This window comes from Cavia porcellus, unplaced genomic scaffold (genome assembly GCF_034190915.1).
Source record: "Cavia porcellus strain 051 isolate PalLab524CR breed Dunkin Hartley unplaced genomic scaffold, mCavPor4.1 scaffold_8, whole genome shotgun sequence".
Taxonomy (NCBI): Eukaryota; Metazoa; Chordata; class Mammalia; order Rodentia; family Caviidae; genus Cavia; species Cavia porcellus.
Genome location: NW_026947491.1, coordinates 51,445,274 through 51,467,813, shown reverse-complemented (window position 1 = coordinate 51,467,813; position 22,540 = coordinate 51,445,274). Strand labels below are relative to the sequence as shown.

At 38.8% G+C, this 22,540-nt stretch overlaps 1 pseudogene; it reads left to right on the top strand.

Annotated features, from left to right (window-relative positions):
* Positions 1–4,659: 4,659 nt before the first annotated feature.
* Positions 4,660–16,504, top strand: LOC100713863 (tRNA-uridine aminocarboxypropyltransferase 1-like; annotated as a pseudogene).
* Positions 16,505–22,540: the final 6,036 nt, after the last annotated feature.

The following is a 22,540-nucleotide window of genomic DNA, read 5'->3' as shown; positions in this document are numbered from 1 at the left end:
ACACAAATGAAATAAAAAGGTTATTTACAGAAATAATAACAGAAAACTTCCCAAACATAGAAAAAGATCAGGTATACTGATAACTGAGACATATAGGACTCCAACTAGCTAGAATCAAAGTAAATATACACTCAGATATATAATAATCAAACATTTTCACAATTTTGTTAGGTTTGGGTTCTATTCTGTCTTTTTTTTTTTTTTTTTTTTTAGATTTTACTGTGTCTGATGGTATGGACAGCTATTTTAAACATAATGGGATACATTATAATAAGCATGGTTTATCTTGTTTTGAAGTCCTATAATGCTTTAATTCTTTTGTTTAATTCATTTCATTCATTTTGTTTTGTTTGATTTTATTATGTGTGATAATATGAATAGCTATTTTGAAGAAAATGAGACATTATAGTAACTGTTGTTCATTTCCTGTTATCTGGTTTTGAAGACCTGTAATGCTTTCATTCTTTTGTTTTGATTGGTTTTAGTCTGTTTTCTATTATTTGATTTCATTGTGTATGAGTATATGAACAGCTATTTTGAAAAGAACAAGAGACATTATGGTAGCCATTGTTGATTTCCTATTGGCTTGTTTTAAAATCCCATAATGTTTTCATTCTTTTGTTTAGGCTGGTTTTATACTATTTTGTTTGGTTTGATTGTATCATGTGTGAAGGTATAGACAACTATTTTGAAGAAAATAAGAGACATCATGATAGCCACTGTTGACTTCCTATTGTCTTGTTGTGAAGTCCTGTGTTGACTACATTGTTCTGTTTTGATTTGCTTTGCTCTGTTTTGTTTTATTCTCTTTAAAATAAAAATAGTAATTTAAACTCAAAAAAATACTGTTCCAGGGGCTGGAGATTTAGCTCAGCGGCATAAGCACCTGCCTTGTAAGCAGGCAGTCGTGAATTCGATCCCCGGTACCGATAAAAATGAAAAAGACAAAAAAAAAAAAAAATACTGTCCCAATAGTATTTACAAAACCCTTTGTCTATTTAGGTTCTATTAAAATTTTTCCTAAAGTAAATTAGTCAATGAATATTTATATATCTATCCTCCAGGATAATGGAGCTTTTTCACCAGCCTGCTCTCATTCCTCATGGCCTAATTTTTTTCTACTTTCAAAAAATATGCATCTTTGCTGCCTTTTCTGTGGGTATCATCTTATCCATTCTTTGCTCAGGACGTCAAGTACCTGGAAAGAATTACTTTGTGACCCAAAAGCTGGTAACACTGAGATTTATAAAGTCATAATTAGCCCCCAAAGAGGTGTCGATTGAAACTTCTTGGTACACAAAGATATCAAGGTCAAAGAGAAGGACAAATCCAGGAGGAGAAAAAGCAAGGAGCAAAAGAGAAATCTACCTATGCATCCCTCGCCCTAAAATCTCCCCCTACCCGTCACCAGGCAGCAGAGCTTAAGCATGTTCCATTAGGAGATGGCTGCCATTAGAGATCTGAGAGCAGAGTAAGATCACACTGGCTGGAATAACCAACTTTTCTTACAAGTGAGGCTTCCAGACACTAGTTTAAAAGCTCCCTTTTAAGGCTTTAATGAAATAATTTTTAAAGGAACAATGCCTTCAGTTGAAATTTTTTCTAGACTATGCTTAGCAGGCTCCTGCTTTATTTATGCCTTTTTTAAAAAATGACATTATTAAGAAAACGGCCTCTGAGGAGCACAAAATTTGTAAATCATGAAACTACCCCTCCTGGCTTGGGAACATGAGTCAGAATGAAGGATTTAAGGCTGCCCAACTCAAAGGAGACAGACAATACAACTAAAACCTTCATGGGGGCACATAAAAACACACTCAAATAGAATTATAGTATTAGACAGATAAAACCCACAAGCAACATACTGAATATTTATACTAAAACAAGTAATATATTGCTGCATTTTATTACAAATTTACAATCTAGTTTTTGTTTGTTTGCTTTTTAATCTACCAGCATTTTGTCATGTCTGAGGGCTTGGAATCCTGGTTTCCACTGACGTGAACTTGTTCCTACGAGGGCTGAGTTTCCATTCCTCTTTATGAACAGTAAGCATCTCTTAAATTATTTTAATTCTAAAGGAACAATAGCCCAGCCTTCATTAACAAACACATTATAATTCTCCAGCCTGTTTTCCCTGCCCCTTTTTAGGGATCACTCAGGGAGAGGGTGGATCTGTGCATTCTTCCTCCAGGTTCTAGCGCTTTGATGGTGATGAGGAGGCAGGCGAACTCCCTGGGCTACTTTGCATGTTAAAGGTTCTCCCGGCAGGTATCTGGTTGAAGATCTGAAAGCTCCTCTCTTGTGTGAGCAAGGGCAAACTCTCTTTAGTGACATGAATTGACAATAAGAAGCATATTTAACAAACTTCAAAAGCCCTTTGTATCTCTCTTTTCTAAACCAGAAAACCTATATTAGAGAAAGTTTGCACCTAATGTTTATTGTGTCACTCTGCCCTACTTATCCCAGTTGCCAACAGCATAAAACCTTTAACATGTCACTACCTCTTAATTCTATGAACAGAGGCAGAAATCTCTAGGATTGTTCTTTTTAAATTATTTTATTAATTATTTTGACTTTCTGATTTCACTTGCATGTCACTCACTTTTTTTCTACAGAATTATTTAAATTATGTATAAAACCTTTTAAAAGACATTTTTCAGATAAAGCACTTTATATTATTAAGCATTGTAAAATTATTATTGCACATCATTTTTATTGTGCAGCTCATTTTAAATGGGCCAGAATATTTGTATCATTCAAGGAAAGCCATAGTTTATAGCTGTAAATTGAAAATATATCTATGCATTTTTTCCATAAAATATGCATGCGTGATTTTCAACTCCATTTAACTAATGTGTTTGGGAAATGTGTTACAATAGTAAATGTAACAAATCTCAGTCAAGGAAAAAAAGTAATATAAAAAGCATGATTAATAGCGATATACTTTTTTTACGTTACAGAAGTCTCTATTCTACATATGAATATGATATGAATCATTTTACATAGATAACCTCTGTATTTCCATGCTGTTTATCTAAACTGTAGCATATCACAACTCTGAGTGCAGACTTGCAAATTATATCAAAGAAGCAAACTGTCAAAACAACATAAATTACCCATAGTGCATTTGCAAGAAAAAATTGCAACTGATGAAATAAAAGAATAATCAGAAAGAATCATATATTGTGCACAACCTGAATTCAGGTGAGTTCAGAAATGTATTATGTTTGCAATCATATTTTTAGAACTTATTTCTTAATTGAATTAGCAATATGAAATGAAAACTATTTTCATTTGGTATGTTTATGTTTAGCTCTTGATAAGCACATAAAAATATAGGTAGTTTTGTGTATAGACTTTTTCCTGATTAAGATGCTTTTCGCACATGTGACTTCACAGGAAACTTGAGTCAATTTTTTAAATGTATATTAAAAGTTTTGGATGAGCACACTTCTGTAAGACAAAATTGGTTTGTGGCATCTACTGTAAGAGAGTTACTGTGCACATATAGGAGGTCTAATTTTATGGTTTGCATGGTTGGTGGGAGCTAGAGTTTTCAGTTCAACCACACATGTCATGAATAACAATACAGTGAATTTACATAGCTGTTTTCCTCAGTGAAATTCCAAGAGCTACATAATCTTATTTGGACTCAACTCTTCAAGGAGCTGCAAACTAGGAAATGTCTCCATTTTAGACAAGGGAATGAGAAGGCATACAGAGACAGGCATACCTTATACCATGTAGATTAGAAAATAGTTCCTAGTAATAGCAGAACTTTAAATAATCTCTTTAAAAATTTTACTGGCCATGTCTAGGGACCTTATTTTCTTATTGATTAGCATCAAACACCTCTTCAAAACAGTCAAGCCTCAGTATTGAGACAATCAGATCTATATGTTTTCGATCACCTTCCCTCCGCATCCCTCCCCACACATTACTGACCATTACATCCAAGCTACATTCACGCCACCTGACTGTGACTCATGATTGTGCCCTTTGTGACCCATCCTTTGCCTCCGCTCCCAATGGTCTGATCTCCCTAGACTTTGGCTTCTACAAAATAGATCTCCTCTGTTTATTCTTTTAGATTAGCAAATCCAACAACAGGACTCTCTCCTCAGTTTAAGCTTCTATACCCCCGTTCTCCTTCCTGGTTCCCCTGCATGTGATGCTGCTGATCATTTTGGACTCTTTTTTTTTTTTTTTTTTTTTTTTTTTTTTGGTACCGGGGATTGAACTCACAACCTTGCATTTGCCAAGTAGGCACTTAGGCCACTGAGCTAAACCCCTGGCCTATGGTGATCATTTTGAATCAAGATGCCACACATGACTCATAGGAAGAGCCCCAGCCAACCTGTCACTTGGCTTTATTTCCATGACCCCAGCTCTCTTTTTAGCATAAGCAGTCCTGTAGCAAGCAACTTCAATAGACTTCTTTTGCAACTGATGCTTTGAACTTAAGGCTATGGAAAACAGGGGCACAAAATAGGACGGTAGGCAACCTCACCATTGTGTGATCACAGGTGTCCTGCCAATCTCGGCCAGAAGTGCTACAGACACCTAATGTTCTTCTCAAGGGACACAGAGGTAAAGGAAAACCAATTAGTAGCTAGACAAACAACCCCAAGATAAGCACCCATGAGTCATGGGACTATGGCGTAATCTTCCTAAGAGAAGGGCCATGGGATAATTAAAATCTTCTTGTTGAAGGTTCAGCACCATAGCTATACTGTTCCTGCAACAATCTGTAGTGCAACAAAAATTTTAAAATGACAACAAACCTGAAGACAAAAGCCCAAGGCTAAGAGTGGCTAAGATAGAAAAAGCAGGACTCTGCTACCCTTTGCACTAACTCCAACCCAAGATACCCATCTCTGGACTTCTCCTTATGAAAAAAATATATAAATCCCTACTTGGTCAAGTCATCGTGGCCAGGTTTTTCTGTGCTATTACTTGCAAACAAATGCCTTCCAACCTAACACATAGCTCAGAATTTTTCCCACTAAATTTTGACCAAACCAGGCTATTATTTTTACATTCTAATTAATGGTCAAAACTCAGAATCTTACCTTCAGATTTGTTTGATTTTTAATTTTTAGTTACAAACACCTCTCCACATTTGCCCTACAAGATTAAAGCTCCTTCATCCTTTGGATAAAACAAAATGATGAAATAAAATAATATTTAAGCATGAATTTTCCAATAATACATTCTGTCTTAAACCAAGAAAACACAAAGTATCAAAAATATAAACAATTTTATCTCAGAAGAACTAGGTTGAAGTTTCCTCTTCATTGCCCACTAGTTTTGTAGCCATAAACAAGAGATCTAAATCTGTCCAAGCCTCAGTTTCCTCAGCCTTAAAAAAAGATAGCAATATCTGCCTCATAGAGTTACTGTCAACGTGAAATGAAAAAGCATATAGATGTACAATAGTTACAATTGTACAATAGTACAATTGTTGTTGACCATAATAATTTCTTAAAGGTCTTTTCTTCATATGAATAAATATTTGGCATTTCAAACTAATTTCTTTTTTGATTATATTCCCTACAATTTTGATAACATCCTCTGTCTTCATCTGTTCAGGCTACTGTAACAAAATACCATCAGTTGAGTAGCCTATAAGCAAAGATAATTTGTTTCTCACAGTTCTAAAGGCTGTGGAGTCGGTGGTCAAAGGACTGGCAGCTTCAATGCCTGACCAGAGTTGTCAGGTGCTCTCTGGGGCCTTTTACAAAGGCACCAACTGGCTTGAGCAACTACTTCTGAGATAACAATGTGTAATATATTAACTAGTGTTGATTTCTTACTGTTGTTTTTTTAACTCTATATTATTTCTACCCTTTTTAAATAAAAATTTTAAAAAAAATAAATAAAGACACTGACTCCATTCATAGTGAGTGGCCCAAGATCAAATCACCTCCCAGAGGCCCCATCTAACACCATCACGCTGGTGACTGGGGTTTCAGCTATTGAATTTTGAGAGAATCAAGCATCCGGATCACAGCGCCCTCCTAAACATATCCATGCAAAACCTAAAGTAAAGGCAGAGATTACTTTTCTTGTAGAAGCTCAAATCTAGTTAGAAGTGGGCCTGAAAAGACTATGTAAAGCAGTCATCTTGTTTTGGATTGAGTCTGGGATGCACTGGTAATGCAGGCCACATAGGGAACACCAAAAGAGCAAATAATCTGGTCTCCTGTCACCACAGCTGACCTCCAAAACCAAAACAAACCAGAAAGCTGGGATTTCCTCATGGGCAGATTTTGAATATTTGTTTCACTTTGTATACAGTGAGCTTATCTCCTCTTTTCTGTCTCTATAATAGAGCTCATTCTCTGGGTTGTATTGTGTGCCCCATATCAATATTTTTCTTCAGAAAATATAGGAAAGAGTAAACAGTATTTGTAAAAATCAGGAACTCATTTGCTTTCCCGGTTTCCCTTTCATTTTTCCACTTAACCAGTAATTGACTGTAAATATCCAGGAACTGAGAAGATTTGGAACGAATTTTGAGATCTATATCTTATAGACTTAAAGGAGAAATTGGCTAATCCAAGAACTTGGGCATTTCCTAATGCAGCAGAAAAGCCGGACATGTTTCTCAGCATGTTCCCACAGTGACAATCGTTGTCCTTAAGTTGTCATTGTCATTTCCATAATGCTTAGATCCTGTGATTTTTAAATGGTTGTATTATCTACAATATGCAGCACCATGCTGATGAGGGCTGCAAACATTTCCTTGTAGAGTTTAGGCCTCTGTCCCTTCTGTCAAGATTGGTAATTGTCAGTGTCTTCATTTCTGCCTGTGTTTCATGTGGATGTGGACATTAACTTCTGTACCAATTTCTATGAATACTCACTGCAACCTTGTTGATCATCAAGCCTGACAAGATTAACCCTGAGAATGTGAAAGTCAGCTGAAAGCAGATCAGAAGAGTGTAGTCTGGCAAATGTCTGGATGCTCCTGAGACTTGTGAGATAAGGGTATTTACAGCCCTTGTTGCATCCTCGAAACCTGGATCCACAGCCCTCTGTCTTGGTCCCCAGTTCTATTCCCAGGGCTCTCAGAGATGACTCAAAACCTAGCATTGTCACGTTTTCTGTGGTTTCCGCACAGCGTCCTGATACTGCCTGGAGCTGGACAGAGAGGGTATTTACCAACTTGTACAACTACTTACATTCTACAAAGTGTTGTTTCCTCAGTTAGAATACATAAAAATATTGACAACAGATCGTCACCTTCTTCTGTTTCTGAAGGAGAAAATAAAAGACTCTAAATGATATGACTTTCTTTAAAAATATTTGTGCCTTTAAAATGTTTAGATCGAGCCAGGAATGCAATAATCCCAGCAACGTAGAGGCAGAGGCAAAAGGATCTCAGGTTCATTGCCAGCCTAGACTATATTGCAAGACCCTGTATTAATAAAAAATGTTTAAATCAGATAATTTCACTGTGATGAAACTGTACTAGATATATATATGAGAAGTATTTTTGCTAATGTGTGATCTCTTAAGTGTCTATCTCCAAAACTCTCTCAAGCATACTGCTCCTGTAGTTTTTTCTTGTCTTCTCTATCTCTAATGCTCTCCCACTTTTCTCCCTCTCCTTCTCCATTTACCTTCCCTCCTCTCTCTCCTTCCTCCATCCCCCACTTTCGCTTATTACCTAAATCTACTTCCTTCTCTTCAATGCAGACGTCCTTCTTGCTTAGGAGAAAAGAAACAAAGCGGACAACCAGAATTCTTTTCAGCAAGCAGGAAAGAAATGGCGTACCTACTCACCATGAAACTAAAAACTAAAATGGCCTTCTTTTTTTAATAGGAAGAATCTGGTCACAGGTATTTAATGTACTGAGCATAAGGACATCTTGTCTGATTCTTCTACTCTTTCTTTTACTGAGCAAGTACATATTAAATATTAACTATATGCCCAGTATTTTTTCTGTTTCTGAGATACAGAAACCTTACATTTAGCTGCAGAAAAAAAATAAGCAAAACATGCACATGACAAGATCGAATATTTTTAATTTATACTCTGATTACAATGTATAAAATAGACTTCAGTGGGCTGTCCGGCGCTCACTGGGCCAAGGCAGAGTGCAAGATGCATGGAGGCACGTGCCCCGGCGGGTGTGCAGGTGCCAGTTCCACAGACAAATGATAAAAATCAATACTCAAGATTGCAACACAAAGGACTGCTTGGGCACCATGGAAAACAGACCACACAGTGAAAGAGATGAAATGGATCTTGAAATGTGACTTGTAAAAAGAATGTCTGTCAGTCCATTTATATTTCTTAAAGCAAGTGAAGAAAGATAGGTCTGCAGAAGAGGAGCTGGGCAGATCTGGGGTGCCCTCACTGGCCTCTCTGCGTGTCTGGAGGACTCTGGATATCTGCGCCCAGACTGCTGGAGTTCCCTCAGGCTTCCAGGTGCAGTGAAGGAGAGAGGTGGGTTTGAGGCTTCCACATCAGCCTCCCCATTCCCGGCTTCACTTGGAGACCTGCTGAGCTCCCGATAGGTGGGCTGGCCCACACTACCAGCCTAGCCCAGCCTGTTTAGCTGCCACGCCTGGCCATAGGTCTGCAGAGGAGGAGCTGGGCAGATCTGGGGTGCCCTCACTGGCCTCTCTGCGTGTCTGGAGGACTCTGGATATCTGCACCCAGACTGCTGGAGTTCCCTCAGGCTTCCAGGTGCAGTGAAGGAGAGAGGTGGGTTTGAGGCTTCCACATCAGCCTCCCCATTCCCGGCTTCACTTGGAGACCTGCTGAGCTCCCGATAGGTGGGCTGGCCCACACTACCAGCCTAGCCCAGCCTGTTTAGCTGCCGCGCCTGGCCATAGGTCTGCAGAGGAGGAGCTGGGCAGATCTGGGGTGCCCTCACTGGCCTCTCTGCGTGTCTGGAGGACTCTGGATATCTGCGCCCAGACTGCTGGAGTTCCCTCAGGCTTCCAGGTGCAGTGAAGGAGAGAGGTGGGTTTGAGGCTTCCACATCAGCCTCCCCATTCCCGGCTTCATTTGGAGACCTGCTGAGCTCCCGATGGGTGGGCTGGCCCACACTACCAGCCTAGCCCAGCCTGTTTAGCTGCCGCGCCTGGCCATTGGTCTGCAGAGGAGGAACTGGGCAGATTTGGGGTGCCTGCATCGGCCTCTCCATGTGTCTGGAGGACTGTGGATATCTCTGCAACTAGGGAGGGTCCACAGGTTCCTGAAACACTGCGGCCTGTGGTGAGTACCCTAACCCGGCTGCGATTGAAGAACTGTGGAGCTTCCAAGGGGCAAGTGGGCGCACAGTGTCCCTGAGGCCCAGCTTGTCTGGAACTGCGGAGTTCTGAGCAGGCAGAGGAGGGCCACTGGTTCTGTAGGCCTAATGGCTTGGGGTAGCGCGGCGCCAGAGTCTCAGTAGCTCCAAACATAGAAGGGGATTTTCAACAGATCCTGAGGAAGCTTTCAAATAACACTTGAAACACAGAAATATAGGAAAATGACAAAACGAAAGACCAAATTACAACCTCAAACCTCCAGCCCATCTCAAGAAACCCTAGGAGCGATGTATATAGAAGAAAATATATCCCATACACCTCATATATCGGACACAATAGCCACTGAAATTGACAAGCAACTCCAGGAAGCTTTAAAGAAATTCAAACTCGAAATAATCTCCCAGATAAAAGAAGAAATGATAAAAGAAATGAAAGAGATTCTAAATATATCTAAAGAAAACACAGATAAAAAATTGGAGGAACTAAACAAAAAGATAGAATCCCTAGACGAGCAATATAAGAAACAAACAGAATACATAATGCAGATGCACAGAGATATACAGGAAATAAAAAACTCCACTGAAAGTTGTAAAAACCGCCTTAATGAAAGTGAAGATAGAATTTCAGACCTTGAAGACAGGATTGCAGCTAGTGAACAGGAAAGGAAAGATCTTTTGAAAATAACAAGGAACCAGGAAACAACAATTCAACAACTGCAAGACGATGCAAAGAAGAATAACATAAGAATGATAGGGATTAATGAAAGAGAGGGAGACAACATGAAGGATGTCAGGAGGATATTTAGAGAAGTAATAGCTGAAAATTTCCCAAGCATGAGATCAGAAACTGACATCAGGATCAGTGAAGCATATAGAACTCCAAACAGTCATAACCAAAATAAAACTACACCCAGACATATAATAATCACCATCCCAGAAATCCAACACAAGAATAGATTATTAAAAGCTGTCAGAGAGAAAAGACAAATCACTTATAAAGGAAAACCTATCAGAATCACAGCAGACTTCTCAGCACAAACGATAAAGTCAAGAAGAGCATGGAGTGAAGTATTCCAGATCCTAAAGCAAAATGATTTCCAACCAAGACTGATATATCCTGCAAAACTATCATTCAAAATAGATGGTGCAATACGATACTTCCATGACAAAGAACAGCTGAAGAACTTCATGAACACCAAACCAACCCTGCAAAAAATATTGAAACACAGTTTAGATACACAAAGGAAAAAACCACTAAGCAAAGCAAATAATTAAACAGAACCGAAAGATAAAGATGCAACAGCAGAGAGATAACATTCCTACAATTAACCAGCATTTAACAGTAATAACCATTAATGTAAATGGTCTCAATGCACCAATCAAAAGAAACAGACTAGCAGAATGGATCAAGAAACAAAATCCAACCATATGCTGTTTACAGGAAACCCATCTAACCCAGAAAGATACTCACAGACTGAAAGTCAAAGGATGGAAAACAATTCTTCATGCAGCAGGAATCCAAAAAAAGGCAGGAGTAGCCATTCTGTTTGCAGACAACGTGAACTTTAAACCAACAATGACCATAAAGGACAAAGAAGGTCACTACATACTCGTAAGGGGAAAACTCCAAGAGGAAGAGATAACTATCTTAAATATATACGCACCAAATTCCAGAGCACCCAGTTATATAAAACAATTATTAACAGAAATGAAAACTCAAATTATCAGTAACACAATTGTAACAGGAGACCTTAATACACCACTGACACCAAGGGACAGATCAACCAGACAGAAAATGAGCAAAGAAATAACAGAACTGAATCACACCTGTGAACAAATGGGTTTGATAGACATATACAGAATGTTCCACCCAACAACATCAGAATACACATTCTTCTCAGCAGTACATGGATCATTTTCTAAAATAGACCATATATTAGCTCACAGAACATATTTAAGCAAATGCAAAAGAGTTGAAATCATCCCTTGCATATTATCGGATCATAGCGCTCTGAAATTAGAAATTAATGACAAAGGATACTGCAAAAATTCCGCACACACATGGAAACTAAATAACACACTCTTGAGTAATCAGTGGGTCACAGAAGAAATTAAAGAAGAAATTAAACAATACCTAAAAGAAAATGAAAATGCAGATACAACTTACCGGAATCTGTGGGATGCAATGAAAGCCGTTCTGAGAGGAAAATTTATTGCACTGAGTTCCCACATCAGGAAAACAGAACGAATACAAATAAATAACTTGATGCTACACCTCAAACAGCTAGAAAAAGAAGAGCAAGTCAAGCCCAAAGCCAAAAGAAGAGAGGAAATTATAAAAATCAGAGCAGAAATCAATGCAATAGAGACTAAGAAAACAATCCAAAGAATCAACGAATCAAAGAGTTGGTTCTTTGAAAGAATAAATAAAATCGATAAGCCCCTAGCCAACCTTATTTAAAAAAGGAAAGAAAAAGCTCAAATTCATGCAATAAGAAATGAAAAAGGAGAAATCACTACAGACCCAATAGAAATACAGAGGATCATCAACACCTATTTCGAAAACCTCTACTCTCAAAAGTTTGATAACACAGAAGAAATAGATTCTTAGAAGCATATGAAGTACCAAAGCTAGATCAAGAGGATATAAAACTGCTGAATAACCCAATCTCTGCTAATGAAATTGAAAATGTAATTGGGTCCTTGCCCACCAAGAAGAGCCCAGGCCCAGATGGATTCACTGCAGAATTCTACAAGAAATATAAAGAAGACCTAATGCCGACACTCCTCAAACTATTCAATGAAATTGAAAGGGAAGCAATCCTTCCTAAGTCATTCCTGGAAGCAAATATTACTCTAGTACCAAAACCTGAGAAAGACCCAACTATAAAAGAGAACTATAGACCGATCTCCCTAATGAACACAGATGCAAAAATCCTCAATAAAATATTGGCAAATAGGATGCAGCAAATCATCAAGAAGATTATACACCATGACCAAGTGGGATTCATCCCAGGAATGCAAGGATGGTTCAACATACGCAAATCAATAAATGTAATCCACCATATCAATAAAGCCAAAAATAAGAATCACATGATCATCTCTATAGATGCAGAAAAAGCCTTCGATAAGGTCCAACACTTATTCATGATAAGAACTTTACAGAAAATTGGAATAAATGGTCTTTACCTCAATATAATAAAGGCCATTTATGACAAACCAACAGCCAGCATCATACTAAATGGCCAAAAATTGAAAGCCTTTACTTTAAAATCGGGTACAAGACAAGGATGTCCTTTATCACCACTCCTATTTAATATAGTACTGGAAGTACTAGCCAGAGCAATTAGGCAAGAAAGAGAAATAAAAGGGGTAAAGATAGGAAAAGAAGAAGTTAAATTATCATTGTTTGCAGATGACATGATACTCTACATAGAAGACCCCCTAAACTCCATTGAAATACTCTTAGATACAATAAATAAATTCAGTAATGTGGCTGGATACAAAATCAATACTCAGAAATCAATAGCATTCCTATACACGAACAACAAAATTACAGAGAGGGAAATAAGAGAAACTGGACTATTCACATTAGCAAGCAAAAAAATGAAATATTTAGGAATTACTCTTACGAAAGAAGTGAAAGACTTATACAGTGAAAATTATAATACACTGAAAAAGGAAATTGAAGATGATCTCAGAAAATGGAAAGACATCCCTTGCTCATGGATAGGAAGAACAAACATTGTGAAAATGGCCATTCTCCCAAAACTGTTATACAGATTCAATGCAATCCCAATAGAAATACCATCAACATACCTCATAGATCTAGAGAAATCACTCCTAAATTTCATCTGGAACCAGAAGAGACCTAGAATCGCAAAGGCAATTCTAAGCAGCAAAGACAAAGCAGGAGGCATCACAATCCCTGACTTGAAGTTATACTACAAAGCAACAGTAGTAAAATCAACATGGTATTGGAATCAAAACAGAGCTGAAGATCAGTGGAATAGATTAGAAGATACAACCACAACTACGAACACACTCAACCACCTTATTTTTGATAAAGGAGCCAAGCAGGTTCACTGGAAGAACGACAGTCTCTTTAATAAATGGTGCTGGAAAAACTGGCTCTCCATTTGCCGAAAACTAAAGCTAGACCCATGTCTATCACCATGTACTAAATTAAAATCTAAATGGGTCAAAGATCTGAATATTAAAACAGAAACACTAAATCTATTGGAAGACAAAATAGGTAGAAACCTTGGAGACATAGGAGTAGGTAAAGAATTCATGAACAGGACTCAAACCGCACGGGAAATACTTCCCAGAATCAATAACTGGGACCACTTCTTATTAAAAAGTTTCTGCATGTCAAAAGAAATCTCCAGCATAGTGAAAAGAAAACCCACAAACTGGGAAAAGATTTTAGTGAACTCTCTCTCAGACAAGGGACTCTTGTCTAAAACATATAAAGAATTAAAGAAACTCAGACCTCCGAAATTCAAAGATCCAATCCAAAAATGGGCATCTGAGATGAATATGCAATTCTCAGATGAAGAAATGCAAATGGCAAATAAATACATGAAAAAATGCTCATCATCATTGGTCATTAGAGAAATGCAAATTAAAACCACACTGAGATACCATCTCACTCCTGAAAGAATGGCCAGGATCAAGAAAACCGACAACAAATGCTGGAGAGGCTGTGGGGAAAAAGGAACTCTCCTGCACTGCTGGTGGGAGTGTAGACTGGTACAGCCTTTGTGGAGATCTGTCTGGAGATTTCTCAAAAAGTTACGACTGGAAATCCCATTTATTCCAGCTATTCCACTTCTAGGCATATTCCCAGAAGAACTGAAAGCATCATACCACAGTGATATATGTGCACCTATGTTTATAGCAGCACAATTTGTAATCGCCAGATCTTGGAAACAACCCAAGTGCCCATCAACTGAGGAATGGATAAAAAAGTTGTGGTATTTCTCTACAATGGAGTATTATTCAGCTATAAAGAAGGATCACATTGAGATATTTATCAATAAATGGGCGCAGCTTGAGACCATACTCATTAGTGAAATAAATCAATCTCGCATGTGTGAATACCGAATAGTTTCCCTAATGTAAATAATGATTCAAATATATAAAAATATGTGGTAATCATGATTCCCCATTAGGTGGCCTTGAAGCCTTATAAAGTTTTCACTCATTAATTAGAAAGGCTTTATTCTGGGCTTCTTGATATGAAAATATTTGAAGCTAGAGTATATGAAGTTTTATCCAAATATTTCAAGGAACAAGACACTATGGTAACTACTATTAAGTCAGGTTATAAGGTGGTGAAGTACTAGGTTGTTGAAACAGTCATGCTGTGACCTCTATTGTTATATTGTTATGTCCTGTTTTATCTCAATCTCCCCCTTATTGTTTCAAAAAAAAATTATTTAGTCATTTCTTATGTTTGTCTTAATTAAAGAAAAAATTCAAAAAAATTAGGATATATAAATAGTAACTCTTTTCGATTTCCTATTAACTTGTTTTGAAGTCCTGTAGTACTCCCACGATCTTGTTTTGACTGATTAGACTCTGTTCCATTCTATATGATAGTATCAAGTTTGAAGACATAGGCAACTACTTTGAAGACAATAAGATTCACTAAGATACCCATTCTGGTTTGACTATTGTCTTCTTTGGAAGTCCTGTAATGTTTACAATGCCTAAGTTTTATTGGTCTTGTTCTCTACTGTTTTGTCCAACTTTATAATATCTAATAAGATAGACAATTCTTTTTAAGGAAACAAGGGACAACGTTGATAACCATTGTTGATAAACTTGTACTCTGTTCTACACCATGTGCTATGTCTATCCTTGGTACTGACTGACAGCTTTGTTTTGCCATATTTGACTGTATTCTTCCCCCCCCCCCCAAACAAAGTAATAAGCACTAAGGAGTAATAAAATCCAAGATGTGTAAATTTTGTTGTAAAAAAGAGAGGGAAAAAAAAAAGAAAAAGCGCTCTAACGGATATAACAGCAAGTGTGTTTGGGGGTGTTAAATAGCTGACTTTATCAATGTTTTTGGAACATTGAACACAGCTGTTTGCAGTCTCCCTGTTTGAATGTCCACCTTGTGTTCTTTGATACTGTGATTTGAGGAACTATTTTCAAGAAGATAGTGTGTAATCTACTAGCAGGTAATTTCTTACTGTTATGTTTTTTTGTTTTGTTTTGTTTTGTTTTGTTTTGTTTTGTTTTGTAGTTCTGTATTGCGTGTACCCTTACGCCGCTTTGGTTTGTTTTGTGTTTTTCTCTTTTTCCTCTTAAATAAAAAAAAAAAAAGAAAAAAAAAAGCAAGTGAAGAAAATAGTTCAAAATTTGTGGAAACAAAACAGTCACCAACTATCTAGAAGATCTTCCTCAAAACTCCTTCTTAGAATCTCAAGAAATTCTTCAAAAAGCTCAGCATAGTGGGAGGTCAAAATGTGTCAAGTGCAGTGGCTGAAGGATGTGTTGCTGCTATACCTGTTCTGTACCAGTAGAAAATGTAACCCTTGGACAGATTCCACTTGGGAAGCTGTCTCTGAAGACTGACATCATTAAACATCCAAATGTAACAGATGGCAAAAGCACTGCTGTCCTTGCAAAACTCTTAGCACCTGGATTTGTAAGCATTTACACATACCCTTATATTCTGCAATATGAAGCAAAGGACCTTGAAGTCACACTTATTTTTCCTGGCCCTCAGTCTATCTCAATAAGATATTTCTTTTCATCTGCAAAAAAAAAAAGGATTCAAAATAAAGGCAAAACTAATAACCTTGAGAGGCCACCTTTAAACACAAGAAACTAAAGAGGAGGAGAACTGTGATTTGAATGACGGAAGATGCCCAGTTAGAACACTGAAAAGAGTGGTCTTTATGGACAGCACCTGGAACCAGACAAACACCACAGTCACTGAGAGCAGCTGCAGGGGTTGTTACAAAGTTGAGTTAAAAACAAGAAAAATTTTCTTTTGGTGCCATCAAAAGGGAAAGTCAGATACTTTCCTTTCCACAGTTGAAGCCATTTATTGTTTTCTAGTAGACTACTATGCTGACTTATTAAAAGAGAAACACAAAGGACAATATGACAATCTTCTATTTTTCTATTCTTTTATGTACCAGTTTATGAAAAATGCCAAATATTCTGGAGCTAAGCAAACAACAAAACTCACAAGTTAGTTGCCTACAAGCCACCTGCCATTGTATTCCACTAAAGTTAATAAACATATACTTGTGGGAAAAAAGTGGATTTTAGTGGGAAAGCGTCAGGCACAGGCCACGGGAGATGTAACCTAGGCAGAAGAAGGTGCAGGTTTGGACCAAGGTGGAAGCAGGTGGGTGGTGAGAGGTCCTTGCTGCATAATGTATTTTAAATATAGCACTGACAGGATTTGCTGATGAATTAATGAGCAAGAATGAATGAAATGTGTCAATATGCTCTCCCAGACCAGGGGATGATGGTGTCATTTACTGAATTGAAAAACAGTGGAAGAGCACGGGGAGCTTGAGAAGAAGCCAAAAGTTTGTCTTTATCCTTCTTAGTCTAGATAATTATTTAATATTAAATGTAGTTGTCAAATGGGCAGTAAGTTTTTTTTTTAAAAGTCTGTAATGCAGCGGAGAGGTGAAAGCTAGGCATGAAATTTTAGTCATCAGGAAACAAATGGTACTCATATGACAGATACATTTACTTAGGGAATGCGGGGTAGATAAAAAAGAGAAAAGAATCAAGAGGGGAGCCCTGAATAATCAGAAAATACACAGGTTCGAGAAAAGGAGGATGATCCAGAAAAGGAACCTAAAAAGTAGCCACCAGTAGGTTAGAGAGCACCGGAAGGGAAGGCTGTATGAAGCCAAGGGAGACCAGTCTTCTCCAAAGAGAGTGGAATGTGGCTGAGAGTTATGAGGAGTGAGAGATCTAGAGATCTCAGCCTAAGGAATGGGTGTGAAAGATGATTAGAATCTGTCCAGAGACAATGGCAGGTGCATGCCTGTAATCTCAGCTACTGGGAAGGCTCTGACAGGAGAACTACAAATTTAAGGCCAACCTGGCAAATTTAGCAAGACTCTCGCCTCGAAATAAGATATTTTAAAAATAACAGTGGCTGGGGCTTTAGAGAACCTCTGTTGTCCATTCCCAGTGCAAGAGGGAGAGGAAGAGACAAAAAAAATAAAATGGGGTTAAAATGTAGCTTGTTTAAGAGGTTTTGCTGGAGGAGGGAGCAGAGTGTGAGGTTGCAGAGTGTGAGGTAGCAGAGTGTGAGGTAGCACTGCAGGAGGTAACAGTGACAACCTGAAAGGGAGATGAACAGAGTAACAATTCTGGTTGCAATCACAAAAGGAGCACTTAATTTTAGAAGAAAGACACAGGGAGAGGTTTGAGAGTGTTAAACACCCAGGAGCCAGGAGTTAGCTTCACAGCTCTGAATGAGCTCAAAAATAAAGTTAGCTGAGTGTTCTCAGTTAGAATTGTTCACAAGCATCTACAAAGGCCAGTGGCATGGCATGGCCTTTCACACTGCTCAAACACAAATTTAAATTATGCCTACTACAAGCTGCTGTGCAGGACTGAATCACTCAGCTAGTGAATGAACCCAGATGATTGCCCAGGATCCACTCTCAGTGCTACTTGTTCATTAATACCTGGAAAATGGTATTTAAAAGAAAAGAAATAGATACAGCTTGTTTCCAAAAGAAAGCAATCATCAGAGTAAGATTCTATGGAAGCAGTGATTTTAGGACACAAACTAGAAATTGTTTAGGGGCAAAGAATGTATAATGTATGATAGTGTATAACTATCATGGCCCTTATAAATTGGCAGAAACATGGAGACATGTCTTTATGGATATCAAAAGCCTCTATTCTTGTCCCCTAGGTTCAGATATCTCTGCCTGACATACTGGGTTTTCCATAATCAGTCCCTACATGAAACTATGCCGTGAGCAGCGATGTCCTTTCCCCCTCCCCTTCTGTTCATGCCCATCTCTGTAGCCCTGCCAGCAGGGCTGAAGAAGACAAGGAGTGAGTCCCTCACTTACTGGCTAACCCCCGGTCCCACATCCTACACACTGCTGGAACTCCAAGTTAGCTCCTCCTGCTATGCCATGACAGCCTGCTCTGATCTTTCACCTCACCTTCCTGTAGCATGATGCTCCAAAGCAAAAGTTTGCAGCAGTTACTTACTGAGTACCCACTGCATATCTGGAATGCAGCAGTGAATAAAGTACAAATGGGGCTCCTCAGTGGCTTTCTTCACTTTAGCATTCATTCAGTCTTTTATTAAGCAACTTCACAGTATATGCATTTATCCTGTCCTCTGCTAAGTCCAAGAAGAGCTGAAAGACACTCAAGCTTAGACCTGAAAAAGGACCTTAACATTCAAAACTAGAAAGGCCCTCATAATTCTCCAAAAGGGGAACATATAATGGGAACTAAAACCTACACTTCTTACACAGGTTTCAGAGGTCCTACAAACCTCCTAATATCACTGGTAAAATGAGTTTATACACATACAAGTGCCATATGTATGTTTTTCCTCTGGACAGGATCTATAGCCTCATTAGGATCTCAAAGTCTTCTATGAACCAAAAGAAGGTTATTTCTTCCCTCTTCTCTGAATTTAAACGCTCATTCTGCTACAATTCTACTGCTTCCTTAAATTGTATTTTAAACCTGGCAAACATGCACACCTCCACAGGAGACAGTGATGTGCTACAATTTTCCCACCATTGCAACACTACAGTGAGGCCTCAAGTTTCCTCTTATACCCTAAATGAAATGTCACCTTCTACTGCAAGCTTCTGAAAGTGTAGCTCAAAGTGCACTCACAATGGCACCCTGAACCACTTACCAGAGAAAATGCTACCACCCACTGCTATTGCAAACTTCCTATAATGCAAGACTTCCCCAAAGCAGCTTCTTAAAAGATCTACCTCTCCTCATATGATCATTTTTGCCAATCTTTCTTTTAAGGTTTTGGTTTTAGAAAATTGATTTTGAGCAAATCTGTAGAGAGATGACAGAGCATGGGTTGTATCTTTCTATTCTTTCCACTGAGACATAGCATAAGATGGCTCAAGATGGCTCAAGATATACGGGAAGAGGAGGCGAAGAGGGGACCCAGGAGTTTAGCTCAGTGACACAGACCTACCTGGCAGGCATGAGGTCCTGAGTTTGGTTCCTGGTACCCAAACAAAACAAACAAAAAAGATACGGAGAAGGAGAGGTCTGTATTTTATAAGGGGCAGCAAACTTTCCCTTCAAGAAGCAATGACTTCTTGGATTATCACATAGAAAGTACACAGTGGTATGATCAAGGGCAAGAAATTAAAGAGCTGAATTAGTCTACTTTTTTAATGAAAGGAATTTTGAGTTGCTAGGGAGCTGGAGTAGAAAGGCACACAGATTAGGGAGACAAAGAAGTGAAGAAAAACAAAACTGATATTTGGCAGGAAGCTAGGCTTCCTAAAACAGAGAAAACTAATATTCAGTTTTAAGTAATGCATTACAGATATTTTGCTTCAATAAGACTCCTATTTTTACCATGGGGTTTTTATGAGATACTTTGTTTTTGTGAGTGATGTCTGAAGTAAATTAGGGAGAAAGCATTGTGTTCTAAGTTTGATTGACTCCGAGCGTAGAAAAAGCAATAGACACAGGAGTCAAGACAACAGTGAATTTGAAAATTTTTCAGAGGCAGAAAATTAGACTAATAAATGACTAAGAGAACCAAGTCTTCCCCCTGGGAATCCTCAAAGATAGTGGAGAGATGCTGGGTCATTTAGGCTTTTCCAAAAAAGCAGAGCCACTCTTCAAGAATTACAAAGCTATCACACCTTACACCATTGTGGGGGCTGTTGAGGAATCCTGTACATATAGGGAAGGTTATTGCTTCCTTGTTTATTATGGGCCAAAATCTCTTTAGAGCCTCTCAGTACCAGAGTTAGAGAAAAAAACCTAGATATGGAAAAGGCAGAACATGGCAAATAGTACCTCACGAGGACAAACTGGAAGCCCCATGTGTCACATACAACTTGCAGCCTGCAAAACAAAGGTGACCCACAGAAGGAGTCAGCACATTCACCCAAGGAACACACACACACACACACACACACACACACACACACACACACATACACACACACACCCCTAGCTCAGGATCTGGAAAAGTGAAGGGCAGTGATTCAGCAGGAGCCAGAAGAGCTGTGGGCTTCGCTATTGCCTTGTGCCAATGACATGAGCAGTAGATCAGTGACAATGTGTCCCTGAACGACAAGACTAGCTGTACCCCACAGGACACTGCCACTTATGGTGTCTCACTCTGGCTCATAGTGAAAGGAGTCACTCTCACTTCACACTGTTTTTCTGGACCCATGGATTTTACCTGTATGAAAAATAGCACCGTATGTTATAAATAATTTACAGCACACATCACGTCCTAGAATGCTTTATCTCAAATACAAGGTGTTGCTACCCAGATGGGATGAAAACTAAATCTTCAAAAGGCTATTCTATCATTCTATTATAGGCAGCTACGTTAGGTAGAAATGTTATAGGCAGTGAGACAGGGCTAGGCTCTTGAAGTGCAGAGGATGAGAACTTATCAAAACTGTGGCTGGAGGCACAGCTGTTAGAGTCAGACCTCAAGATAAAGATGGAATGACCAAGTGTACATGCCTCCCCGGGGATAAGATAATCGATATCACCTCATCCAATGAAGTTTTGACAGACATCAGTCATTCAGGTGGGTGACCAGAACCCCCTGACTCATCTCTTCCAAAAAAGGTCCTTCCCCTTTCCATGTACACTTGCTTTGTGACTTGCTTCCCCTTTGGGCCAGCATTACCTAAGTGGCTATACTTATATTTTATTGGTTTATTATAGTTCTGACCCACATTATACTCACCTCATGATTTTGCTCTATAAAACTTCTTTTTAGAAGTGGGCTAGTTGGCAACCCACTTTTTAGTTTCCCTCCTGTCTCTCAGGAGCTATCTCTCTCAATAAATTTTTTTCTATTCTTAACCTCCTTTATTCTTTAGCATTCATTCTTTGATTTGGGGAAATACAAACTTGCTGTATCCAATATCTAGCAGGTTGGGGATTGTATTATTTTCCCTATATCAATTCCATCATCCCAGCCACGTCAGCATGATAGTGAAGGTGATTAGTGCCGGTGAATTCCATGAGTCCTTTGCCACACTATGCTTGCTATTAAACGAGCTCCTTGGTCAGAAGCAATGCTGGGAATCATACTACATAAGTTCACAGATGGTGGTTTTGGCAAAAGCACTGAGATCAAGGAAAACAAATCCTTAACTGGAGTAAATAAACTCTTCCAGTGTGAACAAAGCACTGACTCTTCCAAGGTGGATGTGATCCAGTGAAATCAATATGCCACTGGGCAGCCGTCTCATCTTCCTGGGGAATAGTGCCGTATCAAAGGCTCAGAGTTGGTCTCTGCTATTGGTGTGTGGGGCACTTAGCAGTAATTATAATAGACCAGCCTTAGTGAGTAGAAGGCCAAATGCCACCATGGCCATTTGTAAGTCCATCTGGCAAGGGAAGAGTATTCAGGGAAAGAATCTGACCAGTGTCCACAAAGAAAGACATCTTGACCATTCTGTTATTAAGATCCTCCTCTACTGAGGTTGCTTTTTGGTGAGTAGTCAGATGTAACAGATATCATTAATGTGACCATTTAGGAAAATCTGTCCATATACCTGCTTGTCACCAATTTTGCAGTTGGATTCCTTCTTAGAGGACATAAACGTTAGGTCCATGTCACTGACCGTCAGATCAAGTCAGGAGCCACTATTTATGAATCAGCATAAAGCCACAACTTGGGCACTCTCTTCTTCCAGGAAAAATAAATATCTAGGTATACACCCTGAAGAATAATACAATATTAGGAGTTCCCTTTACCACTATACTTCAGAGCCCAACTAGAGCAGGGCAGCAGGGCTGAGCTATCCTCTTTGGGGATGTTCCAGTATATCATACAGATCCATAGACCAGGCCTCCTTTGCTCCCTAGTCAGTGCTAGTCACACCCTTTGGTAAGGGTTAGTTTGTTATTCAAAGTTTGTTATGGCCTAACTGTGAGTTGAAAGACAGGAAGAAAATAACAAGAAGGCCCTTTGAAATCTGGTCAACTTGCTCATGCCCCTGACACATGCCATAGGGGGCTAATCAAGCTATCCTGCAGGCCTGACTGTACAGTTTAGT